The sequence below is a fragment of the Trachypithecus francoisi genome, unplaced genomic scaffold (genome assembly GCF_009764315.1).
Source record: "Trachypithecus francoisi isolate TF-2019V2 unplaced genomic scaffold, Tfra_2.0 Lachesis_group2, whole genome shotgun sequence".
Taxonomy (NCBI): domain Eukaryota; kingdom Metazoa; phylum Chordata; class Mammalia; order Primates; family Cercopithecidae; genus Trachypithecus; species Trachypithecus francoisi.
The window spans coordinates 139,427,601-139,445,888 of NW_022681465.1; the positions used below are offsets into that span (position 1 = coordinate 139,427,601).

Consider the following 18,288-nt stretch of genomic DNA (forward strand, 5'->3'; position numbering starts at 1 on the left):
AGATTCAGGAGTCTGGCTTGACAGGGAGTGAGTGCCCCATTGAGGGAGGTATTCAAGCAGAAGCTAACATTGGTCAAGTGTGTTGGAGAAAGCATACAAGGGTCTGCTGGAGGAGGGGTCTGGAGGGAATAGACTCAGATTTGATTGAGACTGGAAGAGATCTTCTTTGTAGTCCCTTTTCAGAAGCAAAAGTTATTCTTTTCTTTCTTTTTCTTTTTTTTTTTTTTTTGAGGTGGAGTCTTGCTCTGTCGCCAGGCTGGAGTGCAGTGGTGTGATCTCGGCTTACTGCAGCCTCTGCCCCCTGGGTTCAAGCGATTCTCCTGCCTCAGCCTCCCGAGTAGCTGGAACTACAGGTGGGCACCACCACACCAGGCTAATTTTTGTATTTTTAGTAGAAACAGGTTTCACCATGTTGGCCAGGATGTTCTCAATGTCCTGACCTCATGATCCTCCCGCCTCAGCCTTCCAAAGTGCTAGGATTACAGGCATGAGCCACTGTGTCTGACCAAAAGTTATTCTTTAAAGGAGTCAAGATTAGGTAGGGATTCAAGAGACTTTCACTCTTGTGCAGTGTTGGTGAGAATGTAAATGGTACAGCCACTGTGGAAAACAGTATGGAGATTTCTGAAAAAATAAAAAACAGAATTACCGTATGATCCAGTTATCCCATGAAAAGAGGTCTACTCTCCTGTGTTAATTACAGCATTATTCACTAAAGCCAAAATATGGAAACAATGCCCGTCAACAGAAGAATGAGTAAAGAGAATATGGTGTACACATATAACACCCTCAAGCCAGGTGCGGTGGCTCACACCTGTAATTCCAGCATTTTGGGAGGCTGAGGCAGGTGGATTACCTGAGGTCAACAGTTTGAGACCAGCCTGGTCAACATGGTGAAACCTCGTCTCTACTAAAAATACAAAAATTAACCGGGTGTGGTGGCATGGGCCTGTAATCCCAGCTACCCAGGAGGCTGAGGCAGGAGAATAGCTGGAAACTGGGAGGTGGAGGCTGCAGTGAGCTGAGATTACACCACTGCACTTGAGCCTGGGAGACAGAGCGAGACTCTGTCTCAAAAAAAAAAAAAAAAAAGATAGAGAAAAGAAAAGATTCAAATAAAAAGAAAGAGTATTCAGCCTTAAAAAGAAGGAAATCCTGCCTTTTGTGACAACATGGATGAACCTGGAGGACATTATGCTAAGTGAAATGAGCTAGTCATGATGCCGTTTATAAGAAATACCTAAAATCATCAAACTCATAGAAGCAGAGAATTGGATGGTGGTGGTGGTTGTCAGGAGCTGATTGGGGAGGGTACCAGGGAGTTGTTGCTCAGTGGGTATAAAGTTTCTGTTATGCAAGATGAATAAGTGCTAGACATCTGCTGTACAAGAGAGTGCCTGTGGTTAATAATACTTTATTACACACTTAAGAATTTTTTTTTTTTTTTTTGAGACGGAGTCTTGCTCTGCCACCCAGGCTGGAGTGCAGTGGCCGGCTCTCAGCTCACTGCAAGCTCCGCCTCCCGGGTTCACGCCATTCTCCTGTCTCAGCCTCCCGAGTAGCTGGGACTACAGGCGTCCACCTCGTCCGTCGCCCGGCTAGTTTTTTGTATTTTTTAGTAGAGACGGGGTTTCACCGTATTAGCCAGGATGGTCTCGATCTCCTGACCTCGTGATCCGCCCGTCTCGGCCTCCCAAAGTGCTGGGATTACAGGCTTGAGCCACCGCGCCCGGCACACACTTAAGAATTTAAGATGGTAGATCCCATGTTAAGTGTTCTTGCCATAAAAAAAAAAATGAAAACAAACAAAAAAACAAAGGGGCACAGGAAACTTTTGGAAGTGATGGATATGTCTATTACCTTCATTGTGGTGACGATTTCATGGGTGTATGCATATGTCCAAACTCATCAAATTGTTCATATTAACTATGTGCAGTGTTTTTGTGTTTTGATTATATCTCAATAAAGCTGTTTTTTAAAAAATAGAGACTTCCATTCTGATGCTTGGTTTGCTATTGACTTGCACTGTGACTCTGGATAATTCACACCCATTCACATTCCCCACCCCACTCTTTGCTCAATTCCTGGCTTCCAGTAAGCCCTGCAAAGATTTGTTGAACAAATGGGTGAATGAGTGAATTAGTTGGACTGAGTATGAAGTTGACATTCACAATTGTGCCTGTATGAGTAATTTCGTTTTTTTTTTTTTTTTTTTTTTGCGGGGGGTAAAGCCTATATCTTGAATTGCCATCACCATTATTTATTGAGAAATTACTATGATATGCTAAGGGCTTCATATACTTATCACATTTAATCATCAGAACCCGGAAGGGAGACCAGACGGGCTACCACTTCCACTGTATTAATGAGGAAGCTCAGGTTTGGGGAGGGCAAGTCTCTTGCTTAGGGTCCTACTCTGGGATTTGAACCTAGGTCTACCAGACTCCACACCTGAGCTCTAAAGCCCAATGGTAAATTACTTCAGCTTCTCAAAGAGATCTGTGACCCCAGAAGGGTGAAGAGAAAAATGCCCTACTGCACTAGATTCTAATCATCCGACAGACTTTGGGGGAACAGGTCGGGTGGTTGCTGGGGCGGGAATGGAGGAGAAAGCAAGTAAGCAGGAGCACAGGAGGGCAGAGCCCGAGCCAGTAAGGGCTGCTATTTACAGTAGCCCCAGAGCCCCCAGAGAGGATGATAAGGGGGCGGACTGGTAAGAGCCGTTGTAAGAAGAGCCAGGGAGCGGGAGGGTGCAGTCTCCTCCCAGACGCCCTGCTGCCTCCAGCTCACCCTGTCGCCTGATGTCTAAATAAGGCGCAGAGACACACTCCCAGCAGCTAAAAATAAACTTCCGCTCCCCCTCCTGCCCTTGGGCTCTGGCGACCTCCCCAGCCCCATCGGGGCTCTCCCTTGGCCCTACCGGCTCCCTCTTGGCCCTGAGGCAAGCCCTCGCCCGAGCTATAGAATCATCTCCCCGGAACCCCGACTGCAAGTACATCTGGACCAGAAGGCAGGGGGCGTGGGTTTCACACTTGGCTCTGCATTGACAAACCTGGGCAAATCTCTTTTCTTCTCTGGACCTCAGTCTCCCCACACGTAAAATGAAGGCATTAGAATAGTGACGTAAAGCTCTAGCATTTTTGAATGAAGCCAAGATCCCACACTCTGGGGTCACATTTCACCAGAGTTTGCCCACAGGAGTTTTGTAGATTCGGCAGATCCATGCAGATTGTTTTTGTTTTTGTTTTTGCTTTAGACGGAGTCTCTCTCTGTCACCCAGGCTGGAGTGCAGTGGCACGATCTCGGCGCACTGCAACGCCCGCCTCCCAGGTTCAAGCAATTCTTCTGCCTCAGCCTCCTGAGTATCTGGGATTACAGGTGCCCGCCACCACCCCCAGCTAATTTTTTATACTTTTTGGTAGAGATGGGGTTTCGCCATTTGGCCAGGCTGGTCTCAAACTCCTGACCTCAAGTGATCCACCCGACTCGGCCTCCCGAAGTGCTAGATTACAGGTGTAAGCCACCACACCCACCTCCACGTAGAGTTTTTTGTTTGTTTGTTTTTGTTTTCATAAATATCGGAATTATCTGGCCTCCATTAAATATCTGGAGAGTTCACATGGAAGTGGATTTCCAGCTTCTCTTGAAAAATCTGGCCACATTTGGCCAGCGTGTGAGCCTGACACAAGAGCAACAATGAGCCTGAGTTGGGTAGCGGCCGCCCCCTCTTGGCGACACGGGTGTGCTACAGGTGGTTGGAGGCATTCTTAACGTTTCTTCCAGCCCTGCAGTCAATGGTGTGTGAGGTGCTGGGAGCGATTGCAGTGAGTATTCTGAGTTCAGGCAGATTCTGTTTGTATCCCAGAGCCCGGGACACTGGTATTGCTCTGCCTGGCAAATGTTTGCTGAATTAGCCAGCTAATGGAATGCTTTGGAAACTGTAAAGGACCCATGATGATGGTGCCCCCTGCCTGAAATTTGGTGCCGGAGCACTGCTATTCCCTGTACTGGAATCCAGGCTCCAAGCCCTAAGGGACAAGGTCCTCATACCCTCACCCTAAACCCAACCCCATCCCTCCTTGGGAGGCATTAGACAATTAAGACTCTTTTGGGTACTGCCTGGGCCTTCCAAGGCATCGGTGGGATTATCCTTCATTGGAAAACTGCTGGCACGAACAGCCAGGGTCTGCTAAACTCAAATAATTCTTGACAGCCACTTTGGAGGGACAAAAGGAAGAGGGTAGGAGGAGAGGTAGGAATAGTAGAGCAGAACTGTTTAGAGAACAGATTTCTGGTCAGCCTGCTTGGATTCACACACCTTCTCTTGGGCAACTCATCTGAGATAAACACTTCACTGAATTAAAGAGTACTGAATTTGGGCGGGGTACCATGGCTCACGCTTGTTATCCCCTTCTCTACTAAAAATACAAAAATTAGCTGCGCGTGGTGGTGGGCACCTGTAATCCCAGCTACCAGGGAGGCTGAGGCAGGAGAATTGCTTGAATGTGGGGAGGGGGGGTGAGGGCAGAGGTTGCAGTGAGCTGAGATCACACCACTTCACTCCAGACTGGGCGAAAGAGCAAAACTCTGTCTCAAACCAACAATAAAAAAAAGAGTACTGAATTTGGACTCATCCTCAGACATCACAGAATGAACCTATTTCAACATACAAGTGTTGAGTGATAGGGCATAAGGAAGAGAATCTAGGAAGAACTGAGGCTCTGTCCTTCCTGTCCTGTTTCAGTAAGGAGAAGGGGTGGGGAAAGTTCCCCAGGCACCTTCCTTAGGGGGAAATAGTTGGCTCCATCTGTATCCCACTCCTACCACCCAGTGGTGGAGAAAGCCAGTCTAATCTAGACCCTAACTATTCAAACCCTGGGGCTCAGACCGGCTGCTTTGGTGTCATGGGGAGCTAGTTAGAAATGCAAATTCTCAGACTCCACTCCAGACTTGCTGAATCATAATCTGCATTTTAGTGAGATCTCAAATATTTTGCATGCATGTTACTGTTAGGGAGGCCTTTAGAACAGTGGTTCTCAATATCGGCAGCATATTGGAATCCTCTGGGGGACTTTAAAAAAATGTTAGTACATAGGTCCCAACCTGGTGTGCAACCTAGGCCTGGGGAGGGTTTCAAGCACCCTGATGACTCCAATGTGTAGCCAGCATTGATCATCACAGCTCTAGAAAAAAGCTCTAATGAGATGAAAATCTTTGGGAATCAAAGCAATGCCTGCCTACACAGACGCCACCCATCTTGGGCCCTCAGACTGAGGCTGGTGAGGATGCTGCTCCCAAGCCTGCCTTCCATAGCCCTCCCCAGCCTGCTTGACATCCCTGCTCCCCATTGTCCAGCCTCTAAGTGCTCTCCAGATTCAGACTGGTGAGGTGAGAAGGGGATGGTTCTCTTATCAGCTCTGCAATCTTGCCCAAAGGTGTGGCCCTGAGCTGGGAGACTGGAAACCTGAATACTTACCCTAGCTCTGCTGTGTGGTCTTGGGCAAGGTAATTTCTGTCCCTCACTAAGTTTCAGTCTCTTTTCCACTAAAATAACATCTAGTGTTCCTTTCATTTGTATACACATATATGTACAGAGACTCTCAAAGTTGAATGGGATTTTCTAGTTTGAACTTACCCTCTTACAAATGGGGAAACTGAGGCACAATAAGATTAAAGACTGCCTATAGTCAGAAACATCATCACCATTTAGAGAGAAATTTTGACCAATGAAAACTTTTTCATTATCTAGAATATACCCTTCTACATTCCTGTGAACCCTGAAAATCTGAGGTCTCAGTTAATTTAGAAAGTTTATTTTGCCAAGGTTGTGGACAAGTGCCTCAGGAAGTCCTGACAACATTTGTCCAAGGTGGTCAGGGCATAGCTTGGTTTTATACATTTTAGGGAGACATGAGACATCAATCAAAGTATTTAAGAAGTACATTAGTTCCATCCAGAAAGGTGGGGACAATCTGAAGTGTGGAGGGAACTTCCAGGTCACAGGCAGGTGACAGACAAATGGTTGCATTCTTCTGAGTTTCCAAAGGAGGCAGTCAGATATGCATTTATCTCAGTGAGTGGAGGGTGACTTTGAATAGAATGGGAGGCAGGTTGGCCCTAAGCAGTTCCCAGTTTGACTTTTCCCTTGAGCTTAGTGATTTGGGGGCCCCAAGATTTATTTTCCTTTCACATACCTATACAACCTGTTTCTGATTGTATCGGGGCACTGTGCCTTTTATTGCCCTGAAGTTATAGTTAGCTCATAACAATGAAAAATTATCTTTGCCTATATACATGTACATTTTTGTCCCTTGGAGTTTAAATGGACTTCCTTCTCCCACTATGGAAGAGGCCAATTTTCCCTCCAATTTGCACATTTATTCCACTATTCCTGATCTATAAACAAATGTTGTTTGGATTTTCCTTGAACTGGTTATAACGTCTTACAGGTTCCCTCCCTCAGTGAGTTAAATACAATCTTTAACACCTGTTCATTTTATATGTGTGTGACAGTTAGGATATCTTCTTTTTGAAAATTATCTTTTAATAACAAGAATAGGCAAGATTTAAAACAAGGTGTCCTGACTACATTTGGGGTCGAACCCTCACAGAGAGCAGGTGATACCAAAAATGGGAGCTGCATATGCTATAGGGGCTGTGGAGGCTGCAGGGCCTGGCCCCACCTAGAGGGTGGTGGCAGCACAGCTTCAATGAACTGTTGCCCTGGGGAAAAAAAGCTGGTGTTTCCAAATTGTCTGATTTTTCAGAAAAAGCTGGAAATCTATGGTTTAATGAGAAATCACTTTTTATTTTTTTGAGATGGAGTCTCACTCTGTCTCCCAGACTGGAATGCAATGGTGCAATCTTGGCTCACCGCAACCTCCACCTCCCTGATTCAAACGATTCTCCTGTTTCAGCCTCCCGAGTAGCTAGGATTACAGGTTCCTGCCACCATGCCCAACTAATTTTGTGTTTTAGAAGAGACGGGATTTCACCATATTAGCCAGGCTGGTCTCAAACTCCTGACCTCCTGATTCACCCGCCTCGGCCTCCCAAAGTGCTGGGATTACAGACGTGAACCACCACGCCAGCCGAAATAATCTTTTAAAATTGTACATTAGCAATTAAGTGATATTTTCTAAGAAACTCCATGGAGACCAACAAATCATGTTTGAGGCTGGCATCACCTATCTGTGACCTCTACATCTGACTCACATGACTGCCACACACATAGTTGAGGTGTAAGTGTTATTGATTGAGGGTGTCCAGGTTTTTGGCGTTTTGAACAAAGAACTGGACAAAATGCACAAACAAAGCACGGAAAGAATGAAGCAATAAAAGCAGAGATTTATTGGAAATGAAAGCACACTCCACAGGGTGAGAGGGGGCCCAAGCAAGTGGCTCAAGGGCCTGGTTACAGAATTTTCTGGGGTTTAAATGCCTTCTAGAGGTTTCCATTGGTTATGTGGTGTAGGGCTAGAATGAAGAGGCTAAATTGAAGTTACAAAGTTATTTACTTGGTGTACACCCTATGTAAATGAAGAGGATGAAGTAAAGTTACAAAGTCATTTACCATATAAATAAAGAGGATATTTCTTGTCATAGCTAAAGTGTTTCAGTTTGATTGACTTCTAGGAAGTCTTTAGGTTCACTGCCTCGGGGCCCTTTTCTCCTGCCTCCTATGCACTTTTAACACTCAGAGCACACACACACACACACACACACACACCCCAGCCTTTAGGTATGTGGCTGGTCCCCAACAACACCCATACCCACCACACATAAGCATGGCTGGTAGGTTGTACACTGGGCCATATTATTTCAAGGCCCAGATCCTTGCTGTGAATAGTAAGCTGGCAATAATTTCCAGTTTTTATTTTACGTTTTTTTTTTTGAGACAGGGTCTTGCTCTGTTGCCCAGGCTGAGGTGCAGTGGCACAATCGCAGCTCACTGCAATGTCCACCTCCTGGGCTATGGCAATCCTCTCATCTCAGCCTCCTGAGTAACTTGAACTACAGATGTGCGCGGATACTTTTTTGTATTTTTTGTAGAGACAGGGTCTCACCGTGTTGCCCAGGCTGGTCTCAAAACTCCTGGGCTCAAGTAAGCGAGCACCCACCTCTGCCTCCTAAAGTGCTGGGATCACAGGCATGAGCCACTGCACCCAGCCTAATTTCCAGTTTTCTAATCAATCACTCTTAGAAGGTGAGTGTTTTGTTTAATTTAATTTAATTTAATTTAGGAGAGCTAAATAATTAAACATGAGGCCAAAGTACATCAGAAAGTGGCAGTCTTTTATTGCAAATATGCGCACACTCTTGGGCGGGATTCCCCGGTCCTCAGGTATGGGGCCAGGGAAGTCTCGCCGGTGCTCTCGGGTGAGGTTCTTCCGTCCACAAATGCGGGGCCGAAGAAGTCACACCGGTTCCTGCCGGCAGCGGACTTTTATGCATTGGTACTGGAAGCGGGAGGGCAGTGGGCGGGATAAGGGCGTGATAAGGGCGTGATAGGGGCGTCTCCATAGGCGTGGCCGGGTAAGTTTCGATCTCTTCGGATTGACGTCACCTGGCGCATGCTCGGTTGATCTGCATCGTCCCACGCGCGGGCTGCATTTTCCTGCGCACGGGAAAGTTGGTGAGGAAGAACCCAGAAGCAACATGGATTGTGCCTTCTTGTTCACCTTCTTCCATCTTGTCCTTTGTCCCTCACCCAAACAGTGAGTTCTTCAAGGACAGAGGCCTTGCTTTTAATACTTGCCACTTCTATGTATGTGTGCACTTATTATATGTATGTCAGATACTTTACATCACTGTATGTCAACCTTGGCTGCACATTGTAGTCACCTTTTTTTTTTTTTTTTTTTTAAGTATCAATGATTAGGTCTCATCTGGAGAGATTTAGATGTCTAGACTGTGGCCTGGGGGTTGGAATTTTTAAAAGCTCCCAGAGGACTGCAATGTGAGGCCCTGGCTGGGAAGCATGGCCTGATGATCTTGACCATGTTTAATTTTTCCATTGGCTCTTTCCCCAAGTGTTTCTCATTTCTCCCAGGGACAGTCAAAGCCCACCTTCTCGGAGAGTTCTTATCAGACCCCAAAAGGCAACTCACCCCAATTTGTGCTACTTTAATCTGATTTTTTTGTTATCTAGTATTATTACTTAATGCTATCATCTTGTTTCTTTCTTTCTTTGCTGATTGCCCTTTACTAAGATTCTAATCGTAGGGGGATGGGGTGTGCCTGTGGGGGTAGGGGCAGGGCCTTTATCTTGTTCAGTAGTTAAATCAATGAGTCAGTGAGTGAATAGTTTGTCACTGAGAGGTAGTTTCATTATTATCATCTTGAATCTTCATTTTGCAAATGAGAAAACTGAGGTCGGAGAGGTTAAGGCCCTGCCCAAGTTCTCTCAGCAGGAGGTGGCAGGGCCAGGGTGCACCTGGGGTCTACCTGACTGGGAACATGTCCCTTCCCTTCTTCCATCTTGTTTATGGCTTGGTTTCCAGTCACTGTGTCTGTGACCTTCCAAAATTTCATCCAAATTCCTTTATGTGGAGATGCCAGGTACTCTCATCTGAAAGGAATATGCCACCGAGGTGGCTGGGAGAGTTAACCTTCCACTGCCTGAGGGTGTTGACCTCTTGTATGATGGTGGAGTGTGTCTGTATTTAGGAGTTGAAAGCAAGTGGGTAACTGGGTTGAGGGGACTTGGCTGCTAGAAAGATAGACAAGGAATGATGCTGGAAGGGTCTGTGCAGCCCCTTCCTATTTCCCAGTGACTCTGCAGGGCACACCATGCTGGCATTGTGGTTACCCTGAGCAACCACCCAAACCTCCACCAAGAAGCAGAGCCACAGGGGTGTCTCTCACCCACATGTACCAAGGAGCGGAGCCACAGGGGCATCCATCACCTACACGCCCACTGAGGACCAGAGCCACGGGGGATTCGCTCATCTACACATGTACCAAGGAGAAGAGCTACATGAGCATCTCTCACCCACATCCACCAAGGAGCAGAGCCACAGCAGCATCTGTCACCAATATCCACCTGGAGCAGAGCCACGTGGCCATCTCTCATATAATCTGTAGGTTCAGCCTTAGGAGAAGTGATGTCTAGTTTCACTTCTTCTATGTACCACTGGGCAAGTCCTCTTCCTCATGGATCTCATGAAGAGGTTGTGTTACCGGTAGAGGGTCTTGACTGCAACTTGTCCAGATTCTTGGCATTTTGAACAAAGAAATGAACAAAACGCACAGCAAAGCAAGGAAAGAAAGAAGCAATGAAAGAATGCAGCTGGGTGCAGTGGCTCAAGTCTGAAATCCCAGCACTTTGGGAGGCTGAGGCGGGTGGATCACCTGAGGTCATGAGTTCAAGACTCAAGATCAGCCTGGCCAACTTGGCGAAACCCCGTCTCTACAAAAAATTTACAAAAAATTAGTGGGGCGTGGTGGTGAGTGCCTGTAATCTCAGCGATTCGGGAAGCTGAGGCAAGAGAATCACTTGAACCCAGGAAGTGGAGGTTGCAGTGAGCGGAGATGGCTCCACTGCACTCCAGCCTGGGCAACAGAGAGAGACTCCATCTCAAAAAAAAAAAAAAAAAGAATGAAAGTGGGGATTTATTGAAAATGAAAGTACGCTCCACAGTATGGGAGCAGCCTGAGCAGCAGCTCAAGGGCCCCCCAATACAGAATCTTCTGGGGTCCAGACACCCTCTAGAGGTCTCCCATTGGCTACTTGGTGCTCCCTTCATGTAAATGAAGTGTTGGCCCACAATCAGTCTGATTGGTTGCTGAAGCAACCAATAGGAGGCTGAAACGTCAAAGGTCACCCTCCTGTGCAAACATCTGATTGGTTGCATAAAGCAACCAGTTGTCAGGGCACAGTGACTCAAGCACTTGGGAGGCTGGAGACAGGCGGATCACCAGAGGCCAAGAGTTCGAGACCAGCCTGGTCATTTCTCTACTGAAAATATTTTAAAAATTAGCCAGGTGTGGTGGAAGGCACTTGTGATTCCAGCTACTTGGGAGGCTGAGGCAGGAGAATTGCTTAAAACCGGGAGGCAGAGGCTGCAGTGAACTGAGATTGTGCCATTGCACTCTAGCCTCGGTAACAGAGCAAGACTCCATCTCAAAAAAAAAAAAAAAAAAAAAAAGGCAACCAATCAGAGGTACTTTTGATTTCCCATCTGCTATACAGACAAGGTGAGGGTTTGCAAAGGGAGTAGCCTCTGGTCCTTTTGTTACTTAAGTGTGGAAAGTTAGAGTTTTCATTTCAATTTAGTTCTAGGAAGTCAGTGTGAAACAACCTTAGGTTCCCTGCCTCCAGACCCTGTTCTGTTGCCTCATCTCATCCCTGAGAGACGTAATACCCATAAATCTTTATGGAAGGCAGAGGGACTGACGGACTTTCTTCTGTAACTGCTTCATGCTGACTTGGGCGTAGTCCCTATCTGTTGGAGATCACGGAACTCTCTCCCTACTCTGTCTGGTGGAGACAGGGTGGCTTCTTGATGGTCAGGGGTGGTGTCTTCACTTGAAACTGGCTGGAAACCTTGTTGCATGATCATCTGAAGCTTGATAGTCTCTATGCGAGAGAAAATGAATTCAGTTAAAAGACTTAATGGGAACTTTGGGTGTGGATACCTATGCTGTCAGGAATGTTTGTTATAAAAATGAATAAAACATTCAGCTTAATTACTACAAAGGAAATGATTCCACCCATTTGGAAGAAGGCAATTAAACTGCAAAAATAAAATAAATGACTACTATTATCCAGCCTACAGTAATTATGCAACAAAGACACCAAGGAAAATTGGTAGGCATTTACTCATCTTTTGGCTGTCTTCTAAACAGGTACTTCAGGGCTTCTGCAAGTTCACAAGTGTAGTGGCTGATGGAAACTTCAGGTTCCTGGGCCGGAGCTTCTGGTGTTGCTGGTTTGATCCTTGAAAGATGTACCCAACTATCTAATCCTTGTACTTTGATGGCAGAAGGCATAGCCAGTATTACTGAACATGGTCCCTTCCATTTGGGTTGTAATTGTTGAACAGTTGATCCCTCCTTCTGTGTTTTAACAAGTACCTTATCTCCTGGCCTGATTTGGGGTTGCTGGTTAGTGGCCAGTATGGGGAGCCTTTGAATTCCACACTTTTGTAAAGCCTGCTGAAATTGTCCTAGGTTGACTAGGTATTTTACTAAACTGGACATTTCTGGATCAGTAATTATTAGTTAAGAATGGCCTTCTGTATAACATTTCATTATATTCGCTTATATTAATTTTTGCTCTAGAGGTATTATGGATCCTTAAGAGGGCGATGGACAGTAAGCTGACCCGAGTTTCTGATGTTTCCTGACATAGCTTAGCTAACACCTGTTTTAGAGTTTGGTTACCCGTTTCTACTTTCCTGGAGGATTGAGGCCTCCATGCTGAATATAAATGGTATTTGATTCCAACAACCTTAGCAACCGCTCAAGTTATTTGGAGATAAAGGACAGGACATTATCACTTTGGAGGCTCTGAGGTAACCCAAACTAGGGGATTATTTCTTTTAAGAGAACCTTTATAATCTCATTAGCCTTCTGTGTTCTGGTAAGATAAACTTCAACCCAACCAGTAAAGGTATCTACTAGTACTAACAAAAACTTGTATCCTCTGCAAGCTGGCATATTGGTGAAGTCTAATTGCCAGTCTCCCCCTGGAAACTTTCCTCTCCTCTGGACTGGTTCTATTAGAGGGGGCATTTTGTTTCCTGGGTTGTTAAGTGCACAGAGTAAGCAGGCTTTGCAGACCTGCATAGCCACTGAAGTTAGACCCAGTAAAGAGCTTGTTTACCATAATCAGAGTTGCATCCCTCCCAATATGGAAAGAGTCATGCAGGGCTTTTATAACTTTCTACTGGGCTGTCTGAGGGAGATATATTTTTGACCCCATATACCACCAGGATCCTTCTTTTTGTTCCCCTTGTTTCTTTATTAACTGTTCTTACTAACCAGTATTCCCCTGAAGAACAGGTAAGATGGGGGTATTGCAGGGAGAATTACAGGGTTTTAAGAGCCCATGGGTAAGTAATACCTCAACTATGGGTGCTAGGTCATTTCTCACTTCCTGCTTAATTGGGTATTATTTTTGATTGGGAAAATAGCTGGGGTCTTCAAGCTGTATTTTGACTGGCATTGCTGTTTTCGCCTTCCCCGGTTTTCTAGTATACAATGCCAGCAGGTTAACCTGTTTATTAATGTGGTCTTGGACATTGTCTGTATTTTTGGCTATTAGCAATTTCACTGGATGATGTTTAAATTGTAGCCGTGCCCTTATTTTAACCATAATCTCTCTTCCCAGCAGGGGGTTGGGTAGCTTGATACTACTAGGCATTCCTGTTGGAAGATTTGTTTCTTAAATTGACAAATCAAAGGAGGAGTAAAAAATCTGGTTTGTGGCTTCCCTTCCATTCCTGTAACACTCATGGACCAGGAGGAAAGTTTCCCTGCATAAGCAGTAAGGACAGAGTAATTTGCCCCTGCATCAGAACGAAACTGAATTTGGGTGCCCATGACATCCAGAGTTACTCGGGGCTCCCCAGTGGTAATTATAATGTTCCTGGACAGGGGCAGTGAGGAAGATCCCGGGCCCCTTCAGTCTTCATCTGATTCCTCCTTTCGCACTGCTAGAGTTTTGCCTAACCCAGCCCCTCCGTGGGAGAAGGGCAGTCAATTCTCCAGTGCTAAGGTTCATGACTGGTGCCTTTGCACTGACAGCAGGGGCCTTGGGCAGGGAGGGGGGAGTATTTAGTATATTCCTTTGCCCAATGCCTGCTTTTCTTGCATTTGCAGGAAGACTTGCCTTTGCTGGCATTATCTTTACGGTCCTTCGGGTTTCTCTTAGACACTCTTTGGGCATTCAGGGCATCACCAACGATGGCTGCCATAATTTTGGCTTGCATCTTTCTTTACTCTGTTCTCTTTTTCCTTCCTCCAGGTCATGATTGTTATACACCATAAAGGCAGTATCAAGAAGCTGATTTTGATTAGTTTGTGGCCCCGTCTGTAGCTTTTGGAGTTTACATCTAATGTCTGGGGCAGACTGGCTAATGAAATGCTGTGCCATTAATATTTTGCCTTTGGGAGAGGAAGGGTCCACATTAGTATATATTTAAAGGCTTCCTCCAGCCTACCATAAAACATGGCTGGATTTTCCTCCTTGCCTTGTGTAACCTCCCTTACTTTATCACAGTTTACTCCTTTAGTTAATCCCTTTCTCATTCCTCCAAGGACAGCCTCAAGAAATTTAGCCCAGTGGTTCATTCCCATGGGGGCATTATAGTCTCAGTTAGGATCAGTAGTGGGAACTGTGTCTGGGCCTCGGTAATTGCCCTGAGAGTTTCAGGAGGATAATTCATCCACTTCCCTGCTGGCAGCCTCAAAGATGTGTTCCTTTTCTGAGGGAGTGTCAACAGCTTGCTAGAATGAATTGACCGTCTCTCCATGAGAGATGAAAGGCTAAGGTCAAAGTTTGGAACCCATCTGCAGATTTCCTAGGATTCTCAGAACAGCTTCCTAGCCTTTCCTTACATTGTTGTACATTAGTTATAGAGAAGGGGGCCTGCACTAGGACTGGCCCCTCAACTCCTGCTACTTCCCTAAGGTGTAGCAGGGCTGGAAGGAGAGTTGAATACGGGGTTCCCCTCTGAATGTGAGGGGGACTTAGTAGGGTCTCTGGTGTTGCTCCTGGGCTTTAGCCTCAGGAGCACTTGCAAGGGGCTATATGGGAGTAGTCACTGTTCACTCTGAGAGACAGGTGGCCCTTGTAAGAGGAGGCCATCTATAATATGTAGTTCTCCCTTAGAACTTTCCTTTGTAGGGTGGGTTCTGGGAGTTTCACAGATTCTTAGGTTTTGGTATAGGGTCATGAAAGTCTATACATACAAGATTTCTGGCCATTTGCCCTGCCTCTTGCAAAATAGGTCTAATTGCAAGATGATGTCATAATTAAGGCTACCATTGACTACCCATTTTTTCCAGGCTGGGCAGCTCATAATGGACCCAAACAATACTGCAGAAAAAAATTATATGTTTTCTCTTAAGATTGTCAGGGTCAAATTGATTCCAATGGTGGAGGATGTAGCCAAGTGGGCAATCAGGTGGAATAGGTGGAGAATTGCCCACAGTGGTCTGGAAAAGAGAAGAGGACTTTGAAAAGTGGAGGGCTCACCAGGTGACCCAAATTTTACCTGGGGCATTCCTACTATGAACTTTCCTTAAGGTTTTCCCATGCCACTTAAACCAACTCTTTAACTCTTTCAATTTAGGCAACAATAGATTCCCTTTCATGAATTACCCCCACTCCCCATGCACCACACAGACCACCTATGACACGCCTGGACCCTCTGACTCATATAACCTTTTTGCATAGCTGGATGGATTTTCTGTCCTTAGCCAGTCGAGTAGGGGAAGGGAAGGGAAGGGAAGGGAAGAATTTAGCATAAGAAAGTTTAAGTCACCTGAAACATGTGTGAGTTTGCCCTGAATGAGCTGCTGCTGCCAACCGAGACACAGGTAGGGATCAGGGACTATAATCAGAAAGGATAGAAAAGAGTTTTTCACCCTTCTGGGCAGGGCAGCCATCCCTGTTCACTCGTTGGCCTTCAGAGAACACTAGAGAGTGGCCCTGGCCAGTTCCCCTCAATTACCAAGGAGTTACTAGGAAACAACTAGTGAAAGACTGAAAAAGCAAAAAAGGAAAAGAACTCAGAAAAAGAAAGAAAGAAAGAAAAGGAATAGGACTCAGACAAATGAAAACAAGGAAAAACACTCCTCACCCTAAACAGGCAGTGGTGGTCAAGTGCTTTGACATGGAAGCCTTTCAGTTTTACCAGACAGTGGTCCTGGCCAGAAACTTGCAGTTGCCTCTGTGCTTAGGCGCTGTCTACTGAGGGTTCCGAGTTGGAAAGGAAAAGAGAGAGGGAGAGAAAGATTCCCCTGCATTAAAAGGGAAAAGGAGAAAAATAAATTCCAAGCTTTGGGCCTACCTTCTCTCCTGGTTGGCTTGCCAAAATATGTTACCTGTAGAGGGTTTTGACTGAAGGTTGTCTAGGTTCTTGCGGTTTTTGAACAAAGAATTGGAGAAAACACACAGAAAAGCAAGGAGAAAATGGAGCAATGAAAGAACAAAAGCAAGGGTTTATTAAAAATGAAAGTACACTCCACAGTGTGGGGGCAGGCCAAGCAGCTGCTCAAGGGCCCAGATACAGAATCTTCCTGGGTCCAAATACGCCCTAGAGGTTTCCCATTGGCCACTTGGTGTTCACCTCATGTAAATGACATGGTGGCCCACAATCAGTCTGATTGGTTAATCAGAGGACAAAGTGAAGTTACAAAGGTCACACTCCTGTGCAAACATCTGATTGGTTGTGGAAAGCAACCAATCAGGATGAAGTGAAGTTACAAAGTTGCACTTCTATGCAATTTTAACACAGAAATTGAAATGTAGCATAGCAATTGAAGTGTGCTTTCAATTTCCCATCCACTGCACAGAAAAGGTGGGGGTTTGCAAAGAGAGTAGCCTCTGGTCCTCTTGTTACTTAGCTGTGGAAAATTAGGGTTTTCCTTTCAATTTAGCTCTAGGAAGTCAGCGTGAAATGGTCTTAGGTTCCCTGTCTCCAGACTCTATTCTCCTACCTCAGTTGGGCTAGATGAAAGGGAAGAGTTGATCACAATGGGAGGATCATTAGGCAAAGTGTGGAGCTTAGTTAATAATAGTGTACCAATGTCATGCTCTCAGATTTTTTTTAAAAAAATTAATTTTTTATTCTTTCGCCACCTCCTTGTCGCTGGCAGTTGAAAGGACCCCCACGCCTGGGGGTCCCAGTTATGCACAAGCACAAGCTCTGGGTCTGCAGCCTGAACCCCGGGCCAGGCCACAGGAGTCATACTCAACAATAGAGGGAACGAAGAGAACTTTGTACTATTTTTGCAACTTTTCTGTAAAGCTAAAATTAATTCCAAAATAAAAAGTTTACTTTGGCCGGGCGCGGTGGCTCAAGCCTGTAATCCCAGCACTTTGGGAGGCCGAGACGGGCGGATCACGAGGTCAGGAGATCGAGACCATCCTGGCTAGCACGGTGAAAACCCGTCTCTACTAAAAATACAAAAAACTAGCCGGGCGAGGTGGCGGGCGCCTGTAGTCCCAGCTACTCCGGAGGCTGAGGCAGGAGAATGGCCTAAACCCGGGAGGCGGAGCTTGCAGTGAGCTGAGATCTGGCCACTGCACTCCAGCCCGGGCGACAGAGCAAGACTCCATCTCAAAAAAAAAAAAAAAAAAAAAGTTTACTTTAAAGAAGATGATCAGGTGAGTTTTAAATTCTACACATGCATTCATGTACTCAACAGATTGTCTATTATGCATCAGGCACTGGGTATAAATGGGTGCCTCAGTCATGATCCCACCCCTTGTGGAGTTTACAATCTTGTGGTAAGTTGGCGGTACCAGTAACCCTGTTTTTTCTAAAAGCAAATCTCCAACTCGTGTATTAACCTGACAAAATCTTGGCTGTTGGGGTGTCTAAAAAGAAGTCTTGCTCCATCCCTTCCTAGCTGTGTGACCTTGGCGAGCTAACCTCACTGTGTATCAGTTTCCTCAGTGCTAGAATTGGGGAAGAAGAAGAAGAAAAAAAGCATTCCCTCGTGAGTCCTTAGCATGCTTTCAAGCAGTTACTAAATGTTAGTTTGTATAACGGCTATAATTATTAAAAAAACACGGATTCGTGAAGTCAAGAGATCAAGACCATCCTGGACAACATGGTGAAACGCTGTCTCTACTAAAAATACAAAAATTAGCTGGGCGTGGTGGCGCGTGCCTGCAGTCCCAGCTACTCGGGAGGCTGAGGGGGAAGAATCGTTTGAACCCGGGAGGCGGAGGGTGCAGTGAGCCGAGATCGCACTACCGTACTCCAGCTCGGGCGACACAACGAGACTCCGTGTCAAAGCAAGAAAAAGAAAAAAAAAAAAAAAAGACACGGAAATGGGGAAGCGTAACATGGCAGAGAGCCTGACATTTTTGTCAAGAAAGACTTGGGGATGAAAACACTGAATCCGCGGTTTCCCAAAGGTCCTTCCTCTGGGAAGGAGGTGATGGTCCCGGCACGAGTTCACAAACCACAGGTCCGCTCCATCTCCCTCGCCCGGCGCCGCTCTTCCCAGAAGCTCGGCTCCGCCCCGCCCCCGACTCCGCTCGGCCCCTTCTCACGCCACTGCCCCGTCCCTCCAGTGCGCGCAGCTTCACCCTGCCCTCGGGAT

At 46.0% G+C, this 18,288-nt stretch overlaps 1 non-coding gene across 1 annotated transcript; it reads right to left on the minus strand.

The window, feature by feature from the left end:
• Positions 1 to 16,815: 16,815 nt before the first annotated feature.
• On the minus strand, positions 16,816 to 16,930 carry LOC117066269. The gene has a single exon (XR_004430248.1). It is a non-coding gene; the product is annotated as a small nucleolar RNA SNORA76 (small nucleolar RNA).
• Positions 16,931 to 18,288: the final 1,358 nt, after the last annotated feature.